This window comes from Ovis canadensis, chromosome 10 (assembly GCF_042477335.2).
Source record: "Ovis canadensis isolate MfBH-ARS-UI-01 breed Bighorn chromosome 10, ARS-UI_OviCan_v2, whole genome shotgun sequence".
Taxonomy (NCBI): domain Eukaryota; kingdom Metazoa; phylum Chordata; class Mammalia; order Artiodactyla; family Bovidae; genus Ovis; species Ovis canadensis.
Genome location: NC_091254.1, coordinates 87,259,683 through 87,287,432, shown reverse-complemented (window position 1 = coordinate 87,287,432; position 27,750 = coordinate 87,259,683). Strand labels below are relative to the sequence as shown.

Below are 27,750 nucleotides of genomic sequence, written 5' to 3'. Positions count from 1 at the left end.
GCTCTGGGGTCCCTGGGGTGCACAGGTGGCTCTTACTGGACCAGGGATTAGCAAGTGACATGAGGGTAACTCGTGTTTAGGCTGACTGACCCTGTGGGCTGGCCGAGGACACAGCTGAGCACCCAGCTGGACAGTGACTGAGCTGCCCAACCAGACTGGTGTGTACCAGCGTTCATGTGTGGCTACGGCAGACTCAGAGTCAAAATATAAAGAAGGTACAGCTCCACATGGAGAAAAGCGACAGCGCGGGGAGGGACCATGTGGACTCTCAGTGGAAACTGCTGAGAGGGTACTCCTCCAGGCTGCCTCAGGCTGAAATCCAAGTCCAATTCCAAACCTCGTTTAACCTTACAGTTAGCTCTGCTGGCTCTCCCCTTCTTCACCTTCTCCCCCCCTTTCTTTAAATCATTTTATATATTTTACTTATTTATTTTATGGTGAGAATACTCAAGTTCTACTCTCTTAGTTTATATAATTATAATTAAATTATGCTTTAATTATACAATACAATGTTACTCACTATAGTCACCATGCCATACCCTTGATCCTCAGAACTTATTCATCTCAGAGCTGAAAATCTGTGCCCCTTGACCCACCCCTCCCTCTCTCCCCCAGACCCCCAGAGCTTGGCAACCACCCACTCTATTTTCTATTTCTATGAGTCTGTTGATTTTTGTTCTTTTTAATTTTACATATAAGTCAGACTGTACAGTATTTGTTTTTCTCTGATTTGTTTCACTCAGCGTCACGGCATCTATGTTGTCACCAATGGCAGATTTCTTTCTTCATGACAGCTGACTATATTCCAATGTATATAAATATACCACATTCACTTAGGTTGTTTCCATGTCTTGGCTATCGTGAATAACGCCGCAGTGAACATGAGAGCGCAGATACTGCTTCTCGATAGTGGCTTCATTTCTTTTGGATGTCTACCTAAAAGGGGTGTTGCTGGTTCATAGGCTAGTTCTACGTCTAACTTTTTGAGGAACCCCAATACTGTTTTCCATAGTGGCTGTACCAGCTCATACGCCCACCAGCAGTGCACTGCGCTTCTCTTTCCTCCACATCCTCACCAGGATTAATCACTTGTCTTTTCAACAACAGTCTTCCTAACAGCTGTGAGATTATCTCTCACTCAGTTTCCTGATGATCAGTGATGTTTAACACCTTTTGTTAAAACACTTAAGTAACTACATGTCCGGAAACACTTGATCTTACACTGTTTTGAAATGGAACAAAACTGCTGTTCCAAATGATAGAAGGAGAAGCATACAAATTGAAAATGAGATTTAGTTTTGGGAGAGGCCATCCTTTATTTGAGAAGAAATCTTTTCTCTCTTCCAAAAAGTGGGACCTTTTTCATTCTGCAAATATGAAAATGTTCCCGCTCACTTAACCACTTTATTCTTGAGGAAGTCTTATACTCAGTGAAATAACCAAAATGTCCTTTTTTTAGGGTGAAATAAAAATATATCTTTTAGTACTGGAAATTGAGTATAATTGTATTTTAATTATACAATACAATGTTATTCACTGTAGCCACCATGTCACACCCTTGATCCTCAGACCTTATTCATCTTACAGCTGAAAAATAATATATGTATAATATTTATTTATAATAACATATATATATATATTTATAATACAGTGATGAATTATTGTTCCTCAAAGTCAGGAAATATAGCTCTTGATTTTTATCAAATATGGGTTTAACTCCAGCTCTTTAGGAAGAGCTAAATTTATAGAATTACATGTACACTTAAAGTTTCAATTTATATCGGTGTGTATGTGTGTTGGTCTTCTGTTTGCATTCTTGTCCAAGCACTGGCTTCTCCAAGATCAGGAATGGAGACTGAACTCCTGCAGTAAAGCATGCAGCCTGGACTTCTCTCCATCTTACCCTGGAAGGAAGGCTGGACATGGTGCAGCCAAAGCTGGAATGGATTATTCAGATGCTACATTTCCTGGTATTTCACACTAAAGTTAAACAGGGTAAACGGAATCCTTGCATTTATTTCTGCCTTCTCCTGAATCACGACTTTTTAATTTAAAAAAATAGTAAAGAAAGAAAGGGCATAAAGTCACAGGGATATTTCTCTTGAGATGGGACAGGAGACTAAATCAAGTAAGAGACATAGAAAAAAATGTTTAAAGTGAAGCTGAAATATCAGTCTACAGTGCATGGGGGCAGGCATGGAGATGGAGGGGAAGGCATTGAGCTGGGGGCTGGGTTAAGAAGAAGTCAGCCAGTGAACACTGCTGACCCCAGACTCAGAAAGTGGAAGTGCCATGTGCTGCCAAGGCTCTCCCTCATCCTGAAGAAGGACTGTTTATTTCTGCTGAGGCTAGATCAGTTTGTGAACTCGAGAACTGTGAGTCCATTTGAGGGTCACGGAAGACAGGCTGCATGTAGAACTTGTGAATGTTTAACTCCTCAGAGTGAGGAGAAGCTTGGCCCTTCTCCTACTGAACTCCCACAATGCTAGCTGGTTCAACCCCTTCAGAAGGATGCTAGAGGTTATTTCTCTAAGAAAAAGGACCACCTATATGAAGAAAAGAAAAGAGAGAGAGAAATTGACACTTGGAAGTCACTCAGCAAAAAAAAAAAAAAAGCTGACATATTTGATGATCTTCTTATAAGATTTTATTACTTACTAATAATATGAGCAATTATTCAGACACTTGAAAAAAATCTCCCTGCATAAAAGAGGTAAAAACGGGCCATTATTTTTAAAGCATTTGGAAGACAAGGAAGTTTAAAACAACTAATTAAAAAATCCTAAGGGGTGAGAAAATATTGTGATCATGAACCAAAAATTGGATGCTATTGAAAGGAGGAACATGGTATTAGATATTAAAATTTTAATATCAGAAATGTAAAATACCAACATGAGGATCAGCAAGTACAAGGTGAGTTTAAGAAACCTCTCAGAAACTGAAACGAAAAGTTCAAGAAACAGAAGGCACAAGAGAAAATAATACATTCAAAAATCAATACGGAAAATATCCTTGAAATAAAGGACATGAGTTTCTAGATTAAGTTGCCCACAAAGTGCCTACAAAGCAAAATGACTGATAAGAAGAATGACTGATAACATTGGAACTAATCAGAAGTGAATTCCTGCTGTTTAAGCTGCTCAATCTGGGGTTCTTTGTTACGGCAGCCCTCACATGGGAACTGGGTCATGGCAACTGTTCTGTCCAGGGCACGGGTCAGGGACACGTCCTTGCAGTTAGGTAGGCAGAGATTCGGCTGCAGGGAATTGCCACTGTCAGTCAGCTTGGGAAGAGGGTGAACCCTGGTGCAGAAAGTGAGCAGCTCTTTAAATACATATAGGAGAAAAGACTTCCTTCTGGTCCGAGTTCTAAAGGATTTGGGAGAGTGGGTATGATGGCATTTGGACCCAGGACTCCTAAGTCCAGTATAAGTGAACAAGCTTCTCTCAAGTGGTGTACTTCCATTTTCCCTAAGTGTTCCGTAAACTCCTCCTGAAGTTTCTGGCTGCTTCTGTTGCACTGGGAGGTTTGATCCCAAGTTTCAGAAGGCCTGACCAAGGGATGGTCAGAGTGGAACATCAGTGGAGGGACCCCCAAGGCAGGCAGCTATGCTCGGCAGAAAGCACTTACAAGATCTTTAGGCTGCACAAATAGCACGGCATTTTCCATTTCTGTTAGCTGCTCATTACTCATTTGACACAACAGTTTTTCAAGCATCAGTGGATTAATCAAAGCCTCGGGAAAATATCTGATTACCTGAAACAAAATCTGACTCAAATATATAAAAAGAGCAGTTCAGGATTTTATTTAATGAGCCAAATCTCGAAACCTCCTCCATCTGTACCCATATACGTGACTTTCATGTGTTAAGTCACCTCAGTCATGTCTGACTCTTTGTGACCCCCAGGGACTGTAGCCCACCAGGCTCCTCTGTCCTGGGATTCTCCAGGCAAAAATACTGGAGTGGGTTGCCATGTCCTCCTTCAGGGGATCTTCCCGATCTAGTGATCGAAACCATCTCTCTTACATCTGCTTTGCAGGTGGATTCTTTACCATTAGCACCACCTGGGAAGTCCATATGTGACTTCTATCCAATAACAACAGAGAATTCTCCCTGGATGGATCTAGGAACAATACTCCACTTGTGTATTGGATATTATTCTCTGCCTGAAAGTTCCTTTCTCTCTAGAACCACTATTTCTCTCATTTCGCTCTTCTACGAATTATTTCCACTAGAACACATTCCTGCTATAAGATCTCATTGGCTTAAGAGACTTTACTCTTGATCTCACAGTCCCTTCTGCTCTCACCCTATCTATTTCTCTTTATACTAAACTCCTGGGGAAAAGATGTCTATATTCACTAGCTCTGCCTTTTATCCACCAACCTCCCTTGAAATTATCTCAAATAGATTTTGTCCCTATTACACCACTAAAAATGACTTTGCCAAGGTCAACAAGGACCTCCTCTGATTCGACCTCTTAGCAACATTAAACACAGCTGGCTGCTTCCATGTTCTTAAAGCATTTTCTTTATTTGGTTTCCAGGACACCACATTCTCCCAACTTTCCTATTTCAGCTCTGGCCTCACTTCTTCTAAGTCTTCTTTATTGACTCCTCCCCTTCTTTTCAGACCTCAAAATGCCAAAGTGCCCCAAGGGCTCAGTTCTTTCTATAGTAACTTCATTTTCTACATTTACTCCTTAGTTGATCTCAGACAATCCCATAGCTTTGAAAATAATCTATAAAGTGATGACTTTCAAATTTTAAGTCTCCAGCTTCAATTTGTCTTCCCAACCCCACAATGGTGTATTCTGTGCTACTTAAGGCTCAATTTTCTGCTCTTCCTCCCAACCCTATTCCTCTACCCTATTTTAAGGAGATGCAACCATGGGCTGAGTCAATAGAATAGGTATAATGACAATTTCCTACTATTTTCTTTCTTAAAATGAAAGGTCTTTATAATGTACCTCCCTTATTAGAGAATTTTTTAATATTTTAAAATAATATCATTTTCAGAGCAGCATTCAGAGCAAAATAGTGGTATGAAAAGAAAATTTTAAGTGTTAAAGAGAAGACAAAGGTTACCTTCGTAACATAGGAAACTTGGAGAACCATCAAATCATGCATATCCTTTGGTTACCAACTCTTCAGAAACTAAATAAGAAGGTACAGGCTTAAACCACCTCTGCAGAGACTAAGGGAGGCATGAGAGAGAGATTTCTTGATGTGAGCCCAGATGGGTCCCAGCTAGAAATGGGCCACTAGAACAGGGAGACACATTGTCCCTCCAAGCATTTACAAGACTGGGTAGGCAGCATTTTCTTCTGGAAGATGTCAAGACAACATGTCCTTCCTGCAGGGAGAAGCAGGGATCCAATGACCTCCTGAGGGCTCCACTCGGATTCATGTGCACCATTACATTACCACCATGCTTTGGCGACACAGTGCAATAAACACGTAACATTAAACCAATTCCCATCTGGAGCTATCCTGGCCTAGGCAAACTCAGTAGCTGTCAGGGTGTACACTCAAGGAGGTGTTCACATATGTGTACCTCCAGCATAGCTTATTTTATTTTATTTTAATACATAGTGCCCTTCAAGTTTCCTTTGACATCTACTGCAAATAACAGGTTTTAGCACATCAGGTGATATTTTGCTTCCTGAAGCATTTAAATTAATTTTCTATTACCAATGCAAATGTGTACTTTCCAATTTACCCGCTGCACAATAAAACCTAATTTAAAGCAATTAATGTTCATTAATGGCCCCATCTGCATGTTTATCGCTTTATCCTTAAATACTAGAGACATGGTATCCATATTTTATTGCTCACTTCTTATCAGCAAGAATTCTTATCCTCAAGGGTAAATGTAAGACTAATGTGCCAGTACCTCATGTCTTTATAAGAAAACCGCATTGCCTTTTTTTTTTTCTGTAAAAATCTAGATGAACAAGTTATATGTGCATTATACCAAATGTACCTAATACCGAAAAAAGAGACGATTTGTAATGGTGTGCTTGCGTGGGTGCGTGCATGTTCAGTCACTTCAGTCATGCCCAATTCTTTGTGACCCTGTGGACTGTCATATGCCAGGCTCCTCTGCCCATGGGATTCTCCAGGCAAGAATACTGGAGTGGGTTGCCATGCCCTCCTCCAGGGTATCTTCCCAAAACAGGGATGGAACCCCTGTCTCCTACGTTGCCGGCAGATTCTTACTGCTGAGCCACCTGGGAAGCCCAACGATGCGCTTAGCTCCCTCCATTGTCTTCCTTTCCCGCCTAGAACTGGTGTGACACAGTAGTTAAACGTGCTCAGCGCAGTCCTGAAACGGTTTTGCCAGGAATGGATGGAGTGTAGCAGCAGCACTATGACCTTTTCCTACCTCGCCACCTTCAGCACATCAGTGCCTCTTAGGGGATCAACAGGCAGGCGTGGATCTTATGACGTCGCAGAGCACTCTGAGCATGCGCCTGGCATGCGCTGCCACTTTACTAGTCGCTTTAGCTGTTCCGCTGAGGACGCTAACTTACCTTTCTGAGTATCTGTTTTCTCAACCCGCCCGATCAGGTTCTTCTCAGGACTGAATAATGTTGTATGCTACAGGATAAACTCATATCGTGATTAACAGGGTAATATCCAATGGTCCACACTTCCTGGGTTCAAATCCTGCCTTCCTCTCTCCTGGTCTGTGAATATGTATGAACCTCTCTGTGCCTAGGTTTTCTCATCTATAAAAGAGGCATCGTAACAGCATCTTATCTTTTTTACAAGAGCCCCATCATAGCAAGGGTTCTTATAAAAATTAGAATGAGTTCATACCTATAAATAGCTTAAAACAGAGCCTGACAAATAGTAAAGACTTGGTGAACGTTAAGAAGAAACATAGTAGGTACTTTGGAGACCGCAGCTATTTTTATTAAAGGCTTTTCCCTAAAGTCACAGTCTGTGGTGCTAAAATGAGGCTTCTGGGCTTAGAGACGAGAATCCTGGCACAAGGGAACGTGCAGGTGGCTGGTTTCGCCACCCCCACCCCATTCTAGAGGAAGGCATAGCAAGTACCTCTTCTGTGACACACATGTCTAGGGCCCTGACTGCCAAATGCATATAGAGTTCTTGAAACAGAGAGAGAAGAAAAAAAAAAAAAACACAGAAAAAAAAGCTGAAAGTAAATAATATGTTTACACTATTGTAAGAAAAAAGCAAATGAGTTTGGAAGGGATTTTTTTTTTTAAATAATGTTGCTTAACCAAGATAACTCATCTGATTTCTCTATTCCTAAAAAAAAAAGAGAAAAGTTAATAAATGTTTCCACACGTGTGATTTCAGTGAAATTTACATTTATGAGTCATTATCATTTTGGTGGAAGGCAAAATGATGTTCAGCTTGTCACTAGAGGGGCAGATGGAGATAGAGTTTAGGAAGTTGACACGCTAGCTGACAGAAATGAGTATAATTTACGTTCCAGCCAGCCCAATGGCAAGCAATTATCTCTGAACCAGGATAACAAATGTGCTTTTTTATCCTCAAAAAGTTGACATGCATTATAGAAGTTTCCAGAAGGCATATTTCCTGTAAAGAAGCAACTGCTTCTGTATTCAACATTCAGTACAAGAGTATAATTGGATACTGACCCTTTCAGAAGATTTTGTTACAAGTTAAAGTTGGATATTAAGAGAATAGAAAAATCTACCTGGAGTTGTCTGCTACTTTCTATTTACTATTTGACTGTTTAAATATTGCCTTACAAACATACTTTTACTTCATATTCAATACCATTGATGGATTTGGGCTTTAGCAAAATACAAATTGCGTTATGCACGATCCATAGTCATACTATTTTATGAGGATCATAAATAAAACAAATAAAAGTGGGAATTTGATGTTTATCGTGGTTTAAAAACCCTCTTAGTAGGAGAAAGACATTTTTGACTCCATGATTAGTTGACACCTACATAAGAAAAAAACACAAAAATTGGCAAATACACTGGTGTAATTCATCATAGAAGACATAATTAAAATGTATTAATATAAACATTAAGACAATTTAAATGTCTTTTAGTGTGAATTTTGAATGTTTTGGCTCAACTTTATTCTACATAAAAAAGCCACTGAACTAGATGCACTGTCTTATCTACAAATTACACATCTTGAAACAGGATGAAATATTTATATGAATTACTTTCATTTACTTATTTTCATCAAGGCATAAAATATAGCTACTATTCGATAAAAAGTAAAATTCTGAAAATTAACTTACACAGAAAGATCAGAAATGTGCATCCACAGCCTGTTAGAAATGGAAATGACCATAGTAATTATCTAGTTCAAATCCCTTATTTTGGAAATAAGGAAGCTGAAGTTAAAAATATTGTAACATTCTAACCATGGTATTAAATAACAGCAATGGTAAAGAAAAAAAGGAAACTATCTTCAGCCCTTTGAAAATTAACCATAACTATTTTTAAAATTTATTTATTTTAATTGGAGGCTAATTACTATAACAGTATTAAAATCTTAATTTAATAAAAATATTGGAAATAAAGCAGTATTAGGAAAAAATCAATATATAAAGTAGATATATAATGAGACCCTACTGTATAGCTCAGGGAACTTTACTCAGTGCCCTGTGTTGATCTAAATGGGAAGGAAATCCAAAAAAGGAGGAGATATATGTACATATAGAGTTGATTTATTTTTCTGTACAGTAGAAACCAACATAACATTACAAAGTGACTATGATCCAATAAAAATTAATTTAAAAAGAAACAAATCAGCATGAATTAATGTAGTTCAATGAATTGACGATAATACACCTGCAATGCAGGAGACCTGGGTTTGATCCCTGGGTCAGGAAGATCCACTGGGGAAGGGAATGGCAATCCATTCCAGTATTCTTGCCTGGAAAATTCCTTGGACAAAGGAGCCTGGCAGGGGGGTTGCAAAGAGTCAGACATGACTGAGCGATTGCATATGCATACACTAAGGTATATTTTTACATGCCATAAAATCCACCCATTTTATATGCAAAATTAAATAATTTTTCTAAATTTTTACAGTTGGCAGCCATCACCACAAGACAGTTTTAGACCATTTCCATTACTCCAAAAAATTCCCTTGAGCCTGTTTGCACTCAAACCTGCTTTAACCCCCAAACCCAGGCAACCACTGATGTACTATCTGTCTCAATAAATCTGACTTTTCTGGACATCTCATATAAATGGAATCAAAGAATACAAAGATTTGTTTTTTTGTGTGGCTTCTTTCACTTAGGATAATGATTTTGTGGTTCATTCATGCTGTACAATGTATCGGTATTTTGTTCCTTTTTATATTGCTGAATAGAATTTAATTATATGGCTATACCACATTTTAAAACTCATAAGCATTTTAATTGTTTCCAGTTTGGGACTATTATGAATAATGCTGCTGTGAACATTTATGTACAATTCTTTGTGTGGACATATATTTTTATTTCTCTTGTGTAGATTCCTAGAAGTGGAATTTGGAATTACAAGGGTATGTGGTAAGGTTATGTACATTTTTAGGAAACTGCCAAAATGATTTTCAAAGTAGATGCATCATTGTGTATTCCCACCCGAATGTAGGTGTCAAATGTGTTTCTGTGTCTACTGAGATAGTCATATGCTTTCTGTTGTTTCTTCTCTTTATGTGGTTATTATACTGATTGATTTTCAGATATAAACCAACTTGCATTCCTAAGATAAATCTCACAGGCTCATGGTACATAACCCCTTTTACATGCTGCTGAATTTGTTAATATTTGTTAAGGAGTTTGCATCTATCTTTATAAGGGATGTTGGTCTATAGTTTTCTTTTCCTGTAATGTTTTTATCTGGCTTTGGCATCAGGGTAAATCTGGCCTGACAAAAAATTAGGTAAGAAGTGTTCCATTTTCATCCATTTTCTGTTTGTCAAAACTGATATTTCTTCTTTAAATATTTGATAGAATGCACTAATTAAGACATGAGGGGCTGGGCTTTTGTCTGTGGGATGATTTCAAATTACTAATTAAATTTCTTTACTTGTTCTGGTCTTTTCTGATTCTCTATTTCTTTTTGAATCCACTTCGGTAATTTGTAAACAGATTTTTTTTTTTTCTGTTCTGATCTTTATTGTTCCCTTCCTTCTGCTTACTTTCAACTTGGCTTGCTGTTTTCTTTTTTGGTATTTTAAGGTGAAACCTTAGGTTACATTGGGATTAGAAACTTTCTTTGGTGTTATAAGCATTTAGATTTGTAAATTTTCCTCTAGGTGTTGCTTTGGTTGCATTCCATAATTTACGTCTGTTTTGTTTTAGTCTTCATTCAATTCCAAATATGTTTTTATTACTTTTTGGTTTCTTCTTTGACCCATGGGTTATTTAGAAGTATCTTAGTATCGAAATATTTAGCACAAATTTCTTTCTGTTTTAAATCTGCAATTTAATTACTTTGTGGTCAGAAAACAGACGTTACATAATTTAAGTTAAAAAATGTACTGAGAATTATTGAATGGCTCAGCACATAGCCTGTTGAGTTACTTCTTATATCAGTTATTGAAGTGGATTATTGAAATCCCCAACTATTACTTCTTTAATTGCCTATTTCTCCTTTCAGTTCTGTTGGTTTTTGCTTCAAGCATTTGAGTTTCTATTATTAGGTGCATATACATTTATAATTGTGATATCTTTCTGATGTATTGACTCTTTTGACATTATGAAATGTCTTCTTTGTTTCTATAATATTACTATATTAAAATTTGTTCGATATTAATATAACTACTCATAATCATTATTGTTTCATGGTATATCCTTCTCCAATCTTTACTTTCAAGTTATTTATGTCTGCATCTCTTCTAGACAGCATACAGACATCACAAAACAGCAAAAAAAAAAATTGGATTTTTTCTCTCCTAAATTAGCACCTTACAGGTTTAAATTATAAAGCCAGTAAAGACACCATCTACCCTATGCAAGCAATTGTAAGGTTAGGTAATGAGACACAGTTTTAGCACTGTATTCTTAGGAAAATTTGCATACTGTTTCTTTTAGATAACTATCCCATTTGGAAATAAGTGTTTAGCTGTTCCTGGAGATCAGATATGGCTTATCTGAGTTTCTAGTCACTTCTTGTCTTCTTTCCCTGTGGTCTTGATGACTTCAGATATCCCATTAGCTCTAAGGATACATGGAAAACTTTAAAACATTTCACTATTTATAACTTAATATTCCTTCAAGAAGGCAGCTTTTCTTATTGCTTACAATATCATCAACCAGGTAAGAGACTGATGCCAACAGAGGAGGTGCTTCACTTTTTAACCTTAACAATTTTATGACTCTGTTGGGCTCTGCACCTGCCAGTTAAGATTGACTGCTTCTTTCCAGCCACTACATGTAGACACTTTATCTTCTTCTTGTTCCCAATAACACACACTCTTCTCTCAAAGTCTGCCCTTCAAAACACATATAACAATATATTGCATTCTCTGAGAATCCAATTGCATCCAATTCCCATCATTTAATATTTAGAAAATACACTGTCTTCTTGTCACTTAGGTTATTATTTCCATGGACCAACATACAACAACAGGACACTGTGTTGACTAAAATGTCCCAGAGCTGGAGCTAGTGTTCTGGTTAAGCCCATCTTTCTCTGAACCTCAGGAAGATAGGAATGAGAACTATCCAATGAGTTAAGTGTGAGGAGCAACATTTTGGAATGAACAAAGGTAGACACTTTCATACATTGGAAAAGGCAATGGCAACCCACTCCAGTGTTCTTGCCTGGAGAATCCCAGGGATGGGGGAGCCTGGCGGGCTGCCATCTATGGGGTCGCAGAGTCAGACATGACTGAAGTGACTTAGCAGCAGCAGCAGCAGACACATCTTTGTTGATTTCCACCTTGGGTAGGCTCAAGATGGCAAAGTCATCGTGTCTCCTACAGACAATTCTAGAATGTCGACCGTTCATCTGCAATGTCATTGCTGAAATTGCTAGTGTCCAAGCAATGTGAAATTATTTGACTCCAACCATGGTAAACTAAAGGACTGTTTTATTCTTAACATTTCCCCAGGTCTTTGAATTTATATCTGAGACACCTTTATTAATTTTTGCAATCTAGGCTAACAAGTCTACCTACCATGCTTCATAAGGTAGATGACAAGGAGCACAGGGGCAGTTCCTCTTGAAACTTTAAAATAACTTATCGGATTAACCTAACAATTACAGATTTAGGGGGGACTCCAATTTTGGAGATAGGGCAAGTATTTAATATATAAAAGATTGCTACAATTTAAAGTACCTGAAGACTGGAGGTGTCTTCTGAATTAGAGGCTTGTGTCAGATAAGGTCTGTGTTTTTATAAACATGCAAAAATGATTTTATGTCTGTCAAATAAGCTGGAAGGATTTTGTTTGTCAAACGTTTATTACTTATCTATAGCAAAAATGTTTTATAATGGTTCACATTTTTGAAAGCATTCCCATGTCCATTAATAGGCTTTATTCTTATCATAATTCTGGGAGGTATGTTATTATACACAAATTACAGCTGAGACCCATTCTGCACAGTTATTAAGGGGAAGAATCTTGATTGGAATTCAGTACTTCTGATGTTGTATTGAATAATATATTTCACACTATACAACAGAGGTCTCTTCATTAAAAATTTAATTTCCTTGCTAGTCTTACCACGCGGGTATGGAACAAGGGTACATATGTTTCAGTATATGTAAGAAAAAATAATTTAGTAATTGAGTTCAAAGGCCATTAGGGAATTAAGTAAATTTTAGTGCATCTACAAATTAAATCCTACTCATTAAAAAGTACTATGTAGAATACCTATTATCATGAGAATATAACAACAATATGTAAGCAGAGAAAATTTACCAAAGACTGTGTAAACAGAATAGATAGTTCAGAGGTAGGTGCACACATATAGAGTAAATTGCTTTATGACAGAAGTGCCAAAAATTCAGTAGGAAGAGAATTTATTTATGGTGTGGTTTATGGTGGGCTATTGTACATCATCTTGAGAAATCATGGGTGGGAAACATTACTGGAGAATGAATTACTAATTCCATTAATGTTCTGCTTTGCATATTACTTTTTTTGGAAGAACAAAAATCAATTTATTCAGTATATAACTTTAAACTGTACCTGGCATCTAGGTCCATGACCATAATTTACTTTTCTTGCATTTCAAAAAATATCACATGACCTGGTAGCTCAGTGGTAAAGAATCTGTCTGCCAATGCAGGAGATGAAAGTGACTCAGGTTCAATCCCTGGACTGGGAAGATCCCCTGGAGAAGGAAATGGCAACCCATTCCAGCATTCTTGCCTGGGAAATCCCATGGACAGAGGAGCTTGGTGGGCTACAAGTCCATGGGGTCACAAAAGAATCAGATATGACTTAGTGATTAAACAACAACTGTTAACAATGCTTTTTTTCAGAGGTTCAAAGACAAGCTTCACCATTCGCTTAGTTTATGAACAAAGACATAGAAATATTAGTCTAATTTGGAAGCTCTTCAGGGAATTATACCTATAAATATGTTTCATACATTATCTGATTTTCTCTTGGCAACCAAAGATTCTGAATTATAATTAAACCAAAGACTCATCATCATAACAGTGAAAATGAGTGAGATCTGTTACTACCAAAAACTATGCTCAGCTCATTCCTTTGTTCTTGAGATGCGAGTTCTCCTCTCAGAAGATATAAAGAGGCTTGAGCAGCCTGATAGAAGATGGACAAGGAAACAAGGTCAGGAGACACATCTCCACTCCGTCACGTTACGGCTTAATTTTTTGGTCTTTTTCCCCCAGCCATTCGTACCCAACTTCCAGAGACAAAATGCACATCCAGTGAATATGGAAGGGGAAAGATCTACAGGTTTTTGGCAGAGTTTCATTTTACTCTTTATCATCAATGCCTCACTTCCCACAGCACTGGCTCTAGTAATATTCAGCATACAAGCAGAATTTTCTTCGTGGGGATGGCTCACCACAGAGGGTCTTTGAACCATCTTCTACATGAAGTAATAGTTCTTTTATACAGGCTTCCAAGAAGACTGATTATTGGGGGATAGATACAAATGAAAACACCGAAGCAAAAATGAGTAGTCCTCCCTTTGACAGCTCCTCTCCCTTTGGCATGAGTTTTGACTAAGAATTTAAAATGATGATGTTTCCTATTACATTTATCCTTCTGGACATAAGCCATAATCATGTGCATGTCAAGCACTTTTGTATTCCCCGTTGAACTTGACTTTGAAACTCATTTTCTAACATATATGAAATGTCCCCCGATTTAGTCTCCTTAAGACAAAGTGACCATCCACCTGCGTCAGGGATGGGCTCATGGTTTCTTGAGTCCCTGCCAGCATGAATGTGTGGGGGTTTTTTTGTTGTTGTTGTTGAGAAATTGGGTTGAACTGAAAAGCACAAAGTAAGGAAGTAAGATGGTCATTTTATTTTTTCCTGTCAGATACTGGCAGAGAAAAAAATATAAACTTAACAATGTCCTAAGGGCTCAGGTCATATTTGCCATCCACTGATAAACACCTCAAAAAAAAACAAAAAACAAAAAACAAAAATTGCTGGTAAGCCAGCCAAGACAGCCAAAAATTTCCTTCAACTCTTGATGGGGGAAGAAAAAACCAAACTAATTCTAACCTTGTCAAATTAAATAATCACTTCACACAGGTTAACTCTATTTCTTTTTTTCTAATAATGATGGTTTTTAGAATAGGCATATCTAAGCATGTGTAAAAGATAAAGATGAGATGGATGTTCTTATACTAATGATTAAAAATAAGCCACAGAGAGGCTGGTTCCTACAGATTTGATTTGTTTCAATTAGGATATTTCTTTTTTGCAAGTGGCATTTTTACAAACAAAAATTGCAAAAGGCTTTATCCATAACCTACTATCTAGTCTCTGTTAAATGGGAAAGAATGAAAGATAAGAATTAAATCCACAGTGAACAGACAATTGGGTTTTCTAAAACTCTTGGTTCAAGATCCACGTGAGTAAAGAAGTGAAGCTCCCCTGCCTTTGCATTCACCTCAGGAAAGATTTTAGCAAATGCAAGATCCCGAATAGTACTGACATTTAAAAAACTTGCTCAAAGCATTTCTATTTTCTTGCAGAGCAAACAGCCAACCATCAAAGTCTGGTCATCAATTCATTGACAATTACTCTGATGTGACTGGAATTTTGTGGCACTGTAAGAAAATCTGTCCCATTTCCTTTATCAGCGTTGCTTTCTTTTTAAAGAGGCATTTCTTAAAAACAACCAAGTAGGAGGACGAAGATGGCCCTGCAATGCCTTTTAAAATTTACAGTTTTAGAGTAATTACGAGTGTTATCGCTGACTGCAGCAATATTTCCAGAAACTGTGCCCCCACAGTTCCTCAAAGACTGGAGGCATAATTCACATCAAAGGTTACTAAGCATCTCTTTGACTGAATTTAGCCTTCCCTTCAAAGAAAGATACAGAACAATTTGTCCTAATGCACTGTACAATCAAGAACAAGCAGGTGAGATGCTTTCAAACCATAAGGCTATATATCAACAATTCAATATGAAGTGATGATGGCTATTTTACCCATCAGCTTCTTTTACTATGTGTACCAAGTACATCAAAGCAGAGTCATATCTTAAAGATGAAGAATGAGGAAGCAAAAGACAGACAAACAGAAGGGGGAAGGAAGAGAGAGAAGGACAGGAGGGAAGGGAGGGAGAGAAATGGGTGGAGAAGAGATGGAATAGAGAGAAAGGCAAAGAAACAAAAAGTGTGTTTGAGCCTCTCTTGCATAGATGCGGAGACCATAGATGGAGAGGACGACGTGAAGACTGACTGGCAGGGAGCGGATTATCTGAGTTTGAATGAGGGGGATTAGATTTACACACAGAAGAGCATCCAGCATGTCCCAGCACTACCTTTCCCAAAGCTCCAAAGGGTCTAATCTCTTCCTGGAAAGACAGCTGCTCCCCAAGATGAAAAGAGCTAGGAATGAAGAAGGGGGCTGGCCCAACAGGCACAGTGTCGGAACATCTGTGACCAAGGGATGGAGGCAGCAGTTGGGAAAATGCCATATTGGTCCCCATGGAGAGAAATACGGGAGACTCTCAGCTCCCAGCGTGTTGTTCCCTGCGCCCACACCACTGCGCCTTACTGCTTTTACTCACAGCCACAACACCATCTTGTCTGTCTTTCCTGCTACTTAGCATGAGGGCTTTCTTGATACATTTAGCTCAAGGGAAGGTGATAGTAAGCTTCTCTTATTGGACTGTATATCAAATTTTCTATATATATTGAACTGTCTACCAAATATAAAAGTGTTTATTTTATATAAGTGTGTGTATATATGCATGCATGCAAATATATATGAATACAGTTGTTCAGTGGTGTCCAACTCTTTGCAACACCATGGACCGTAGCCCACCAGGCTCCTCTGTCCATGGGACTTTCCAGGCAAGAGCACTGGAGTGGGCTGCCATTTCCTACTCCAGGGACAAATATATATACAGACACACATATATACACACATACATACAAATAAGCATGTATATATTATATATATATATATGTATATATATATACACACCACTTACATATACACAAGTGAATTTATATAGAGAGATATAGATATACATAATCAGTTCAGTTCAGTTCAGTTGCTCAGTTGTGTCCGACTCTTTGCAACCCCATGAATCGCAGCATGCCAGGCCTCCCTGTCCATCACCAACTCCAGGAGTTCACTCAGACTCACGTCCATTGAGTCAGTGATGCCATCCAGCCATCTCATCCTCAGTCTTCCCCTTCTCCTCCTGCCCCCAATCCCTCCCAGCATCAAAGTCTTTTCCAATGAGTCAACTCTTCACATGAGGTAGCCAAAGTACTGGAGTTTCAGCTTTAGCATCATTCCTTCCAAAGAAATCCCAGGGTTGATCTCCTTCAGAATGGACTGGTTGGATCTCCTTGCAGTCCAAGGGACTCTCAAGAGTCTTCTCCAACACCACAGTTCAAAAGCATCAATTCTTCAGCTCTCAGCCTTCTTCACAGTCCAACTCTCACATCCATACATGACCACAGGAAAAACCATAGCCTTGACTAGACGGACCTTTGTTGGCAAAGTAATGTCTCTGCTTTTCAATATGCCATATATATATTATATAATATACTAATATAATATATATATAATAGTAGAATTTAATTATACATGTAATTATTTTGTTGTTGTTCAGTCACTAAGCCATGTCCAACTCTTTGTGACCCCATGGACTGCAGTGTACCAGGCTTCCCTGTCCTTCACTATCTCCAGCAGTTTGCTCAAACTCATGACCATTGAGTTGGTGATATATATATAACTATATATATATGTATACATATATATATATATGTCTGAGACTAGATACAAGGTATTAAGCTTCTACATATCTGAAACATGTCATGACAGCAATGTATAGCATTGTATGTCATGACAAATATGAATTATGAGTGCATTCATTCATTCCACAAAAGTTTACTAAAGATTTTGTTATGAGCAAAGAATTGAACCACATACTTCAGAGATAAGAGAGTCAAGGAGAATATGGTTTCCATAGTTCAAATGAGTTTCAAACTGCATTAAGGAAAAGTCATGTAAACAACTCATTGAGCACTGAACAGTATGAAGCCAGTGTCCTGATACAGATAAAACCTGAGGCTGAGAAGAACTAAAGAAAGAAGGGATTTTCATTGTATGGTCTCAGAGTGGAAGGGTACAAGGAAATGTCTCTTGAAGGAGATATTTTAGAGCTCATTTTAACAGTTGGAGAAGGAGTAAGAGTTCTGCAAGCCAGTAGAAAAATGTGAGCAGGGCCCTGCCAGAAGGAGGGGACACCATTCCGAGGAATTGCATGGAGGTTCACCCACCTGGAGAGGAGGCTGCAGCAAGGAAGCCATGCCAGGGACAAGGCAGTCTATGATGTGGACACCGTGTTGAATCTAAGTCAGAAGATGGGGCAATTATTGATTTGGTCAGGGATGATAATGGGAAAGACAAGGCATTTTAACTAAGTATTAAACAGTAAATATGGCTTCTATAGTCAGAAGTGGGATAAAAAAACAAACAAACAAAAAAAAACACACAAAAAACAAAAAACATTCCAGAAGAACAGGATGGCATTAGGAAATGAATGTAGATAAGAACATATTGTGGACTTAGGGATTGGTGAAAGTACAATTAGGATAAGAAACTTTGCTCATTCCTGGCACATGCTAATGAAAGCCACTCAGTTGGGCCTGACTCTTTGCCACCCCATGGACTGTGGCCCACCAGGCTCCTCTGTCTATGGGATTCTCCAGGCAAGAATACTGGAGTGGGTTGCCATTTCCTCCTCCAGGGGATCTTCCAGATCCAGTAATCGAACCCACATCTCTTGTATCTCCTGCATTGACAGGTAGGTTCTCTACCACTAGTGCCACCTGGGAAGCCCCAGTCACCAGTGAGGAGGGGCTAAAGGATTTTCAAAGGCAAAAGCGACAGGACCAGCACTGTGAGTGACATAAAGGATGGATTAGAGAAGAAGTAGCAGAAAGAATAGCCTATCACTGCACCGCAGTCTCAAATTAACAGGGATTTAGGTAACAGTAGGAATTGAATAGATAGAGATAGAATGACTTTGAAAAATCAGAAAGATGAGAACTATCTACTGCTATTACATAGCTTTCCCAGACCAACCCACCCAAAAGAACACAGTGTTGCAAGCCAATAAATATATACCACAAGCTCTCTAGGCTTATTTTGGCCGTGATTTAGGTCCATACACTTTATTTCCCTGCTAGCATTATTCTCATATTTTGGTCTTCTGCCCTATTAGCTCAATTGCCTGTTTCCAGGCAAGTTTCTACATCTCTCTTGGACTTAAAATAAGTTCTACTTCCCCAATTTGTAATTCAGCATTCATTTTTGTATTCGTTCTGTTCCTGGTTACTTCAGGTAAGTGTATCCCTCATCCCAGCCTCAGCCTTTGGACCCAAACCCCAAAGGTGGCCTACTTGTTCAGAACCTACCGTATTTCTTGAGCCCCCTGGAGTTAGATCCACCAAGGAAGGAGTTAGTAGAGGAGGACTTCTGTATGGAGTAGATGCGGGAAGGAAATAAAAGTCAAAAATCAATTGCCTTATAAGGCAGGTCATTCCGTTATAGATACTTATAGAGCTTCCACTATAAGCCAATCATGGCTCTTCATGCTTGATACTAAGGAGAGAACAAAACATTCATTCTTTTGTGTAACTTGATTTCTAAGTGGGAGAGCCAATAAATTCATGAGAAATGTGATAATATATATAAAAGATGGAGCCGGTTTGAAGATGCAAAGCACTATGGGAAAAGTAGAGCCGGGTATGGGGGAGTCAGTACTGAAGGCAGAAGTGGGCCAGTAGGATGTGACATTGTGTCAGGCTGGCAGCCCTCATTGAGGAGGGCTGGATAGAAGATGGAGGTAACTGGCCAAGGAAGTGTCTAGGGGAAGAACATTCCAGGTAGGAATAATAGGAACATGTCTAGTGAGTTCTGCAAATAGCAAGGACACCAGGATATCTCCTTCATGGTAAGTAAAAGAGAGTCTTATAGGACATGAAATCATAATAAATCTGGAGAAAATCTTGTAGGTTTTTATAAGCCATTGTGAGGACTTTGGTTTTCACGAGGCGGCATTAGCACATTTGAGTCAAGTAACCTGACCTGCCTGATAATTTTAGGGATTACTCTGATGGTACATTGAAGAAAAAAAGGAACTGTGACTAGAAACAGAGAGATCAGTGAGGAGGCTTCTGCAGCCACCCAAGTGAAACATGACAATGGTCGCATCAGGAGGCAGCAATAGACACTGTGAGCAGTGAGCAGAATTGAGATGTATTTCAGGGTAGAACCAACGGGATTTCTCCCTGATGAGTTGGATAGAGAGAGGGAATGGACGGAGAGTGAAAGGGTTTTGTTGCCCAAACAATTAAAACATGAAGTTGCTATAAAAACTGAGGGAGAGAAGAGAGTGGCTGGAGCAGATTTGTGCTGATAATTGGGACTGCAGCTCAGCACATGTGGAGCAAAAGATGTCTAATAGATACCAAAGGAGATGTTCAAAAGGCGGTTGGATGTAGAGGTCTACAGAGGGGTCTGAGTTGGAGGTATAAATTGGAACATGCTCACATGTAAGCTGCATAGAAAATAATAAGACAGGATGAAATTACCAAAAGAATAAGTGAAAAGCAGAGGACCAAGGACAGGATTCAGAGGCACTCAACACCAAGAGATTGAGCAGAATAATGGTGCCATCCCTAAGGGCATAAGAGAAAGCCTCAGTGTTGTGAGACATGGCCAATTCAATAAATGAGTTTCATTTTGTACGTGCTGTGTTTAAGCTGAACTTCGAAATTCAGGTGACCGCTAATGACGTGCTGATAAATATTTAACAACTGACTCCAGCAGAGGGGAGTGTAATTTGCAGGATTTGCCAAATTCACCAACGTAAATATTCCCATCATGGCTGATTGTAAGCTACCAACCAGAAGTCACAGCATTTAGTGGCAGCTGGAAACATAGGGCTAAGACTCAAAACAACAATTTATTAAATGTTTTTGAATGTTTTTCTTCTCTTGTACAATATTCTGGACATCCTACCAGTTATTTGGCCTACTAGGTTTTTGTTTTGCTTTCTGTTCCATATAATAGCATCTGATGTTGGTAAAAAAAAAAAAAAAAGAATATTTAAAGTATAGAGTGTTGTGAGTTTTGGAATTTGTGGACACAGATTTAGGAGATCACCATTCATCAGTAAAATATTTTTTAAACTTTTAAATTTTGTGACATCATCTCTAAAGTCATAGGAAAGAATGAAATCTGCAGAGGATAAACAGGAGAAAACTAGAGCCAAGATGTAGGAAAGTGTCCATAGTAAGGGGCTCAGGAGAGTTTCAAGTGAAGAAAGCAAGATAAGAAGATAAATTCTAGGGATTTCCCTGGTGGTCCGGTGGTTAAGAATTCGCTTGCCAATGCAGGGGACGTGGGTTCAGTCCCTGGTCTGGGAAGATCCCACATGCTGCAGGGCAATGAAGCCTGTGCATCACGACTGCTGAAGCTCACATGCCTATGCTCTGCAACAGGGGAAGCCACTGCAACGAAGAGTAGCCACCACTCACCGCAACCAGAAAAAGCCCGTGAGCAGTAACGAAGACTCGGCACAGACATAGGGAAGTCAATAAATAAGAAGCTATATGCTAGATGAATTTTTCAAGCTAGCATCATTTTGCTACTGTTACCAAGTAGCTTTTTTCCCTTTCTCTCTACATATCTTCCCTGATAGGTGAAAGTATATCAGATACAGACAAGAATTTTTCCTTTTAGCCTCTCATAGAATAGACACAAGTTCTTCACCATACCTATATACGGATTTCAGTTTGAACTTACCTAAGAAAAAAATGTACCACTTTCAGTTTTCCTTAAAATGAATGTCATAAAGATGTCTAAATACTCCAACACATACATTATTTAGATTTTCCAAATGGTTGATGTGGTTCCCTACTACTACTACCAAGTCACTTTAGTCGTATCCGACTCTATGCGACCCCGTAGACGGCAGCCCACCAGGCTCCCCCGTCCCTGGGGTTCTCCAGGCAAGAACACTGGAGTGGGTTGCCATTTCCTCCTCCAGTGCATGAAAGTGAAAAGTGAAAGGGAAGTCGCTCAGTCGTGTCTGACTCTTAGCGACCCCATGGACTGCACCCTACCAGGCTCCTCCATCCATGGGATTGTCCAGGCAAGAGTACTGGAGTGGGGTGCCATTGCCTTCTCTAGATGTGCTCAAAAACAGCTTTTTAAAGGTTATTTGTCATTTGTCACAAGGCATTGCACTGAATAGTCAACAGACCTGTTGTACTGATAAACACTAAGAAAAGCCACTAGAAAAAAAGGTGGTATCTAGATAATTTGTTTGTGTGTGTGTGTGTGTGTGTGTGCAATTTACTTCATTAAAGAAAGAATCAAATGATTGTTAATTTTTCATTATTTAGATATGAATTATGCTGTGGATAACGACATTTGTTATAACAATCAGATGTATGAGACAACTTTTTAAAAGCTCTATTTAGCTTTGGGGTATAGCATATGTGTACTAATCCTGTTTCTAAAAATTTTCAGGACAGTCTCACTGTCCTCATAAATGTATTTGTAATTGTCAACCCATGTATTCTAATTTTTTCATTTGAAAAACATTGACACTGTTAGCAGATCTGCATTGGGTGAAATTAAATTTAGGTTCCACCCCCAGTGTCTGCCAGAGGGTGGAAAAGCCTACCCAAATCTAAGAATTCTACTATGTGGTGGAAAAGCTATTAGAAACCTAGCCACACGCTCTCTGGGTCTGCACTCCTAGGATGGCTCAGCCTATGATCGTGCTGAACGTTTTCTCAAATCACCATTGAATTTCTATCCTAGTTCTTAACAGAAGCTCTGATTCAAAAGGGTTCTATGTTCTCAGGACATTGAAATTATGACTTAAAAAGGAAAAAAAGGCAACAAAAAATATGTTATTGTATTTTTCCTGGTTTGAAAAATCAAGTTGAAGACGGTGACCCTCTTCCAAAAGACAAGATCATTTCCTCACAGTTTGGGGTCCTTGAGCAATGTCCCTCAGGGCCCATACATGAAATGAGGACAATACGGAGACCCACGCATTCATATAATTGATCCACTTTCATCCACATAAAGGGATGAGAAAGCCTCAAATTATTAACAGTCGAGTGCTTTTACAGCTCCCACCTACCACACACTTACTGCTTTCAGATTTCTCCTAATTGAATTACCGAGAGCAGACCAAATGACCTTAGTTGTCCAAGCACTATTTATCACATTTTATTTTACATGAATTTCATTATTAAAGGAACATATTCTCTAACTCCATTTTCCATCTTCTTGTAATTATATCTGTGTCGCCCTAAGTTTTCTCTGACTTCTCTTTTCAAGAAACAACTATTAACTTTCAATAAAGTAGTGACCTTGTTTGAATGACTCTGTCCCCTCAGGTGACCTTGAGGCAAAAATTACAGAAGTATCAGCTGGGAAGTTTGCGAGCATTCTGCAAAGTATGAAAAGGGTAAGAGCTCTTCATCTTGCAGCACCAGGACTCATCATGGAAAGACACATAAATAGAAAGGGCAAATTCCAGTGACATGCATCCAGTAAACTGGAGACTCTTGTCACAGTAAAAGCCAATTCAGCAGTTTATAATCACAATGTATAACGTGGTTACATTACTTATTTTTTACTCTCTAAGGCATTTTACTATTGTTTCTCTGTGTCATCCTTTGCATCATTGAAAATCTAACTTTTATCTGCTATGAGATCATCTTCCTGAGCTTGTTGACTTTCACCTTGGCTGTTAGTAACAAGTCCTTTTTGAAATGACATTCCATCAAGAATCACAGATTTTGAAAAATCTGAAAGGTCACTTTGTTCCAAGTAGTGAAAGTGAAAGTGTTAGTTGCTTAGTTGTGGCCGACTCGTTGTGATCCCATGGACTGTGGCCAACCAGGCGACTCTGTCCATGGGATTTTCTAGGCAAGAACACTGGAGTGGGTGGCCATTTCCTTCTACAGGGGATCTTTCCCGACTCAGGGATCAAACCTGGGTCTCCCACATTGCAGGTAGACTCTACCGTCTGAGCCACCAGGGAAGCCTGTTGTTCCACGCAGACCATCATACAAAATAAACTAGAAGAGAAGTAAACTATGTTTGTTTTTAAACTATTTGCAAGTACAACAAACTTCAGAACTTCTCTTAGCAATATGCCTGGCATTTCATCCCTTTTAGGCAGGCAAAAGGAATCCAAATTCTCTTGCCTGAATTGGAGTTAATTTTAAAACCAACAATCAATGTGAATCATCATTTTTCAATATATTAATTTATGAACTAAAGGAGTGTATTTGACACATATTGCATTGGTATCAACAGAGCGTCCACACTAAGTGATTTCTATATTAAACGGGCTTGAATTTTTCACATAACATGAATCCTATAACTAAAGTGTATGATAAGGACAAACACACTTGTGGATATTTTCACATGTTCAGGTATTCTCACCTCAATATTGTATTTCACATAAATGGAATGTGTGAGGTGGAGCAGTAACATGAAACAAACACTGGACAAAAGGGAACATGGGTATAGAGTTAAGGTCCAGCTCTCTGATTCATGAATTCCAGTAGACAGTCATCCAAACTCCCTGGGCCTTAGTTTCCTCATTCATGAAACTATATCTGAAGTTATATGATTCTATAGGCCCATGTCCAAAACCAGATTAATATCAGGCTTTTGATGTTTTCTCCTAAACCAAAACAAAGCAAAGCAAAACCAAACAAATACACAAACACACAGAAAATCAAAACCAACCAACTAAACAACCACCATCACAAACGAAGACAGAAAAGGCAGAAAAAGAACACAGCTCGCCTTAGCTGATACCTAAGGTGGTGCTGAATTTTTCATCTTGGCAATACTACTCTCCCAAGCACAGTGAGAGTATTTAGCAGCAGTGAGAAGTGCTACAGAGGTATTAAACCATGCTCAGCTGTGCCAAAGATGCTTGAATCCTATTAAACAATACAGTTCTTTTCTTAAAAAAAAGTCTCAGTTTTCTGAATCTCTTTACATTTTATCTCTAGTGACTAAAGCAACTATATTAGAATTGAGCAGTTAGTAAATCTGGTATAGGACTGATCCCGCTTATAAGGCAGAATCTTTCCTCTACCTAAAACAGAATCTTCTTTGAGATCATCCTTCAAATGATTGTCATTTATGGAAGCATAGTATGTCATCTCTGCAGAAGGAGCCACAGAGGGAAATCAATGCCAGGGATTTCTTTTCTGAAACACGGTTTGTCTATTTGCTGTATCAACAAGCAAACGAGATGTTTGAAAATTTTGTTTTCTTGAGTAAGATGCTCTTACGACATTACAGATCCTAAGGTACAGCCATGGCTTTCTGCTATCGATTTTCACATCCTATTAGGAGTTGGCCAGCCACATGTTATAAAGCCAGTCCTCATCACATCCCAGCAAGAATGTCAATCAGCTTTCTAGGCTGCTTCCTGTCTTTGCACACCACCCCCTGAGGCAGTGCCTTAAATCATCCCACACAAGCCCTGGCAGATCACCAAGCCCACGGGCAATGGTGAACTCCAAACTAGACCCACTGAAAAGACTAACATCTCCTGTCCACGTGATGCTCTTTCAGGCATCTCAAGGCCTTCCCTGCCTTAAAATCAAAATTCCACTTTTCACACTGCTACTTCAAACTCCATTAAAAAAATAAAGACAGTTTGACTCAGTATACATCTTCTTTGGAGAGAAAATATATGACCTGAAATCCATATAATCGATTAACCTGACATAATTGATTAATATAAAATCCCTTTCTGAGGACAGACATGAATGAGGAGCCCTTCCAGCAGGTGAACTGGGAATAGTAGAGACAAAGGAGGTGGAAGACACCAAACATTTTGCTTCATAATCATTTGGAATTTAATGATATTCATATTATCAGGTTGTTGAGCTAATTGAGAATGATAAACACCATTAACTGAGTCTTTCAATAGTGAGAAGTAGCATCATGAAAATTTTGGTTAGGACATCCAAAAAGCCTCTCCTCTATAAAGACAGTGAGAACCCTGGTAAAAATTGTCAGAATTGACATTTTTATAACTGAAAATTTGCTATAAGCTTGCAGCAATTCATAGGGCATTTTTTAAAAAGGATAAATGTCATTAAGAAGAGTGAGCTTTACAGTGCTTTAAATTGCCCTATTCCCACACCCACCCCCAAAATTTTAGTGCCCTTAAAAAGCAACAACCACAATCACAGCTAAAGCCAGCAGTTTGGCAGCCTTTGGAAGGGGAATAACAAGATTGGAGTATCTTCAAAGCTTCATTCCCAGAGGGTTGGCAATTGTTTGACCTGTTTTGTAGTTTCCTAAAAGATTGCACTTGCAAGGCTGTCTTTAAATGTTGTAACTTGAAGCTCACCTGATGCCAGAAGCCTTTTTCCCAGGGGTATTTGAGAAAAAAAAAAAAAAATATATATATATATATATATATATATGTGTGTGTGATTCTTTAGTGCAACTCCCTGAAGCAGTGGCTAATAGTTGAGACAATAGGTTAACAAAACCTTAAAAGGAAAAGATGGAGAATGAGATGTCCATAGGAGGCTTTGAAAATCCTTAATATGTTCCTGGGAATTTAGAAGCCCATGTACATGTGTTGGGCTGTGTATCTGACCAGGACTGTCTGTGCTCAGGAGAGACTAAAGCATGCTAACCTCTGGTTAGACCCGAGGTTCTGTGCAAGCAGAAACAGGAGGCTAAGAAGCCACAGCCCAGCTGAGTGCTAAAGGTGTCATCTAGTACACACACACACACACACACACACAGCCCTAGGCAAAGACTGGAGGACTAAGCAGTTGCAGGCTTTTAAGGAAGTCTTTGTTGAAGCTTTCAGTTCAGTTCAGTTCAGTTCAGTCGCTCAGTTGTGTCTGACTCTTTGAGACCTCATGAATCGCAACACACCAGGCCTCCCTGTCCATCACCAACTCCCAGAGTTTACTCGAGTCGGTGATGCCATCCAGCCATCTCATCCTCTGTAATCCCCTTCTCCTTCTGCCTCCAATCCCTCCCAGTATCAGAGTCTTTTCCAATGAGTCAACTCTTCGCATGAGGTAGCCAAAGTACTGGAGTTTCAGCTTTAGCATCCTTCCTTCCAAAGAACACCCAGGACTGATCTTTAGAATGGACTGGTTGGATCTTTTTGCAGTCCAAGGGACTCTCAAGAGTCTTCTCCAGCACCACAGTTCAAAAGCATCAATTCTTCGGTGCTCAGCTTTCTTCACAGTCCAACTCTCACATCCATACATGACCACTGGAAAAACCATAGCCTTGACTAGATGGACCTTTGTTGGCAAAGTAATGTCTCTGCTTTATAATATACTATCTAGGTTGATCATAACTTTCCTTCCAAGGAGTAAGTGTCTTTTAATTTCATGGCTGCAATCACCATCTGCAGTGATTTTGGAGCCCCCCAAAATAAAGTCTGACACTGTTTCCACTGTTTCCCCATTTATTTCCCATGAAGTGATGGGACCAGATGCCATGATCTTCGTTTTCTGAATGTTGAGCTTTAAGCCAACTTTTTCGCTCTCCTCTTCCACTTTCATCAAGAGGTTTTTAGTTCCTCTTCACTTTCTGCCAAAAGGGTGGTGTCATCTGCATATCTGAGGTTATTGATATTTCTCCCGGCAATCTTGATTCCAGCTTGTGCTTCTTCCAGCCCAGCGATTCTCATAATGTACTCTGCATAGAAGTTGAAGTATTAGCTGACCATTAAGATAATTGAGCAGAGACTTCCCTGGCTAGACACAAAAGAGAATACAGACACTGTCGAATTTGTTCAGAAAAGTCACTAAATAAACATCACACAGCAACAGCAACAAGCCCTGGGGAAGAGGGAGAATCTGATTACCAGAGTCGCCATATTATATGAGGCAAAATGTTTAGTTTTCAACAAAAAATAGGAGAAATACAAAGAAACAAGAAAGGATGGCCCATACCCACAATCAATAGAAAACTGTTTCTGAGGCTGGCCAAACATTGGGACTTAACAATAATGAGTTTAAATTAGTTATTTCAAATATGGTCAAGGAACTAA

General features: G+C 39.0%; 1 protein-coding gene and 1 pseudogene across 1 annotated transcript in view; both read right to left on the bottom strand.

Annotated features, from left to right (window-relative positions):
* HS6ST3 (heparan sulfate 6-O-sulfotransferase 3) overlaps window positions 1–27,750 on the bottom strand; it is a 711,802-nt gene that overhangs the window by 166,749 nt on the left and 517,303 nt on the right. The gene's annotated exons all lie outside the window — the stretch shown is intronic.
* LOC138446978 (ubiquitin-conjugating enzyme E2 variant 3 pseudogene) lies at window positions 11,335–13,179 on the bottom strand (annotated as a pseudogene).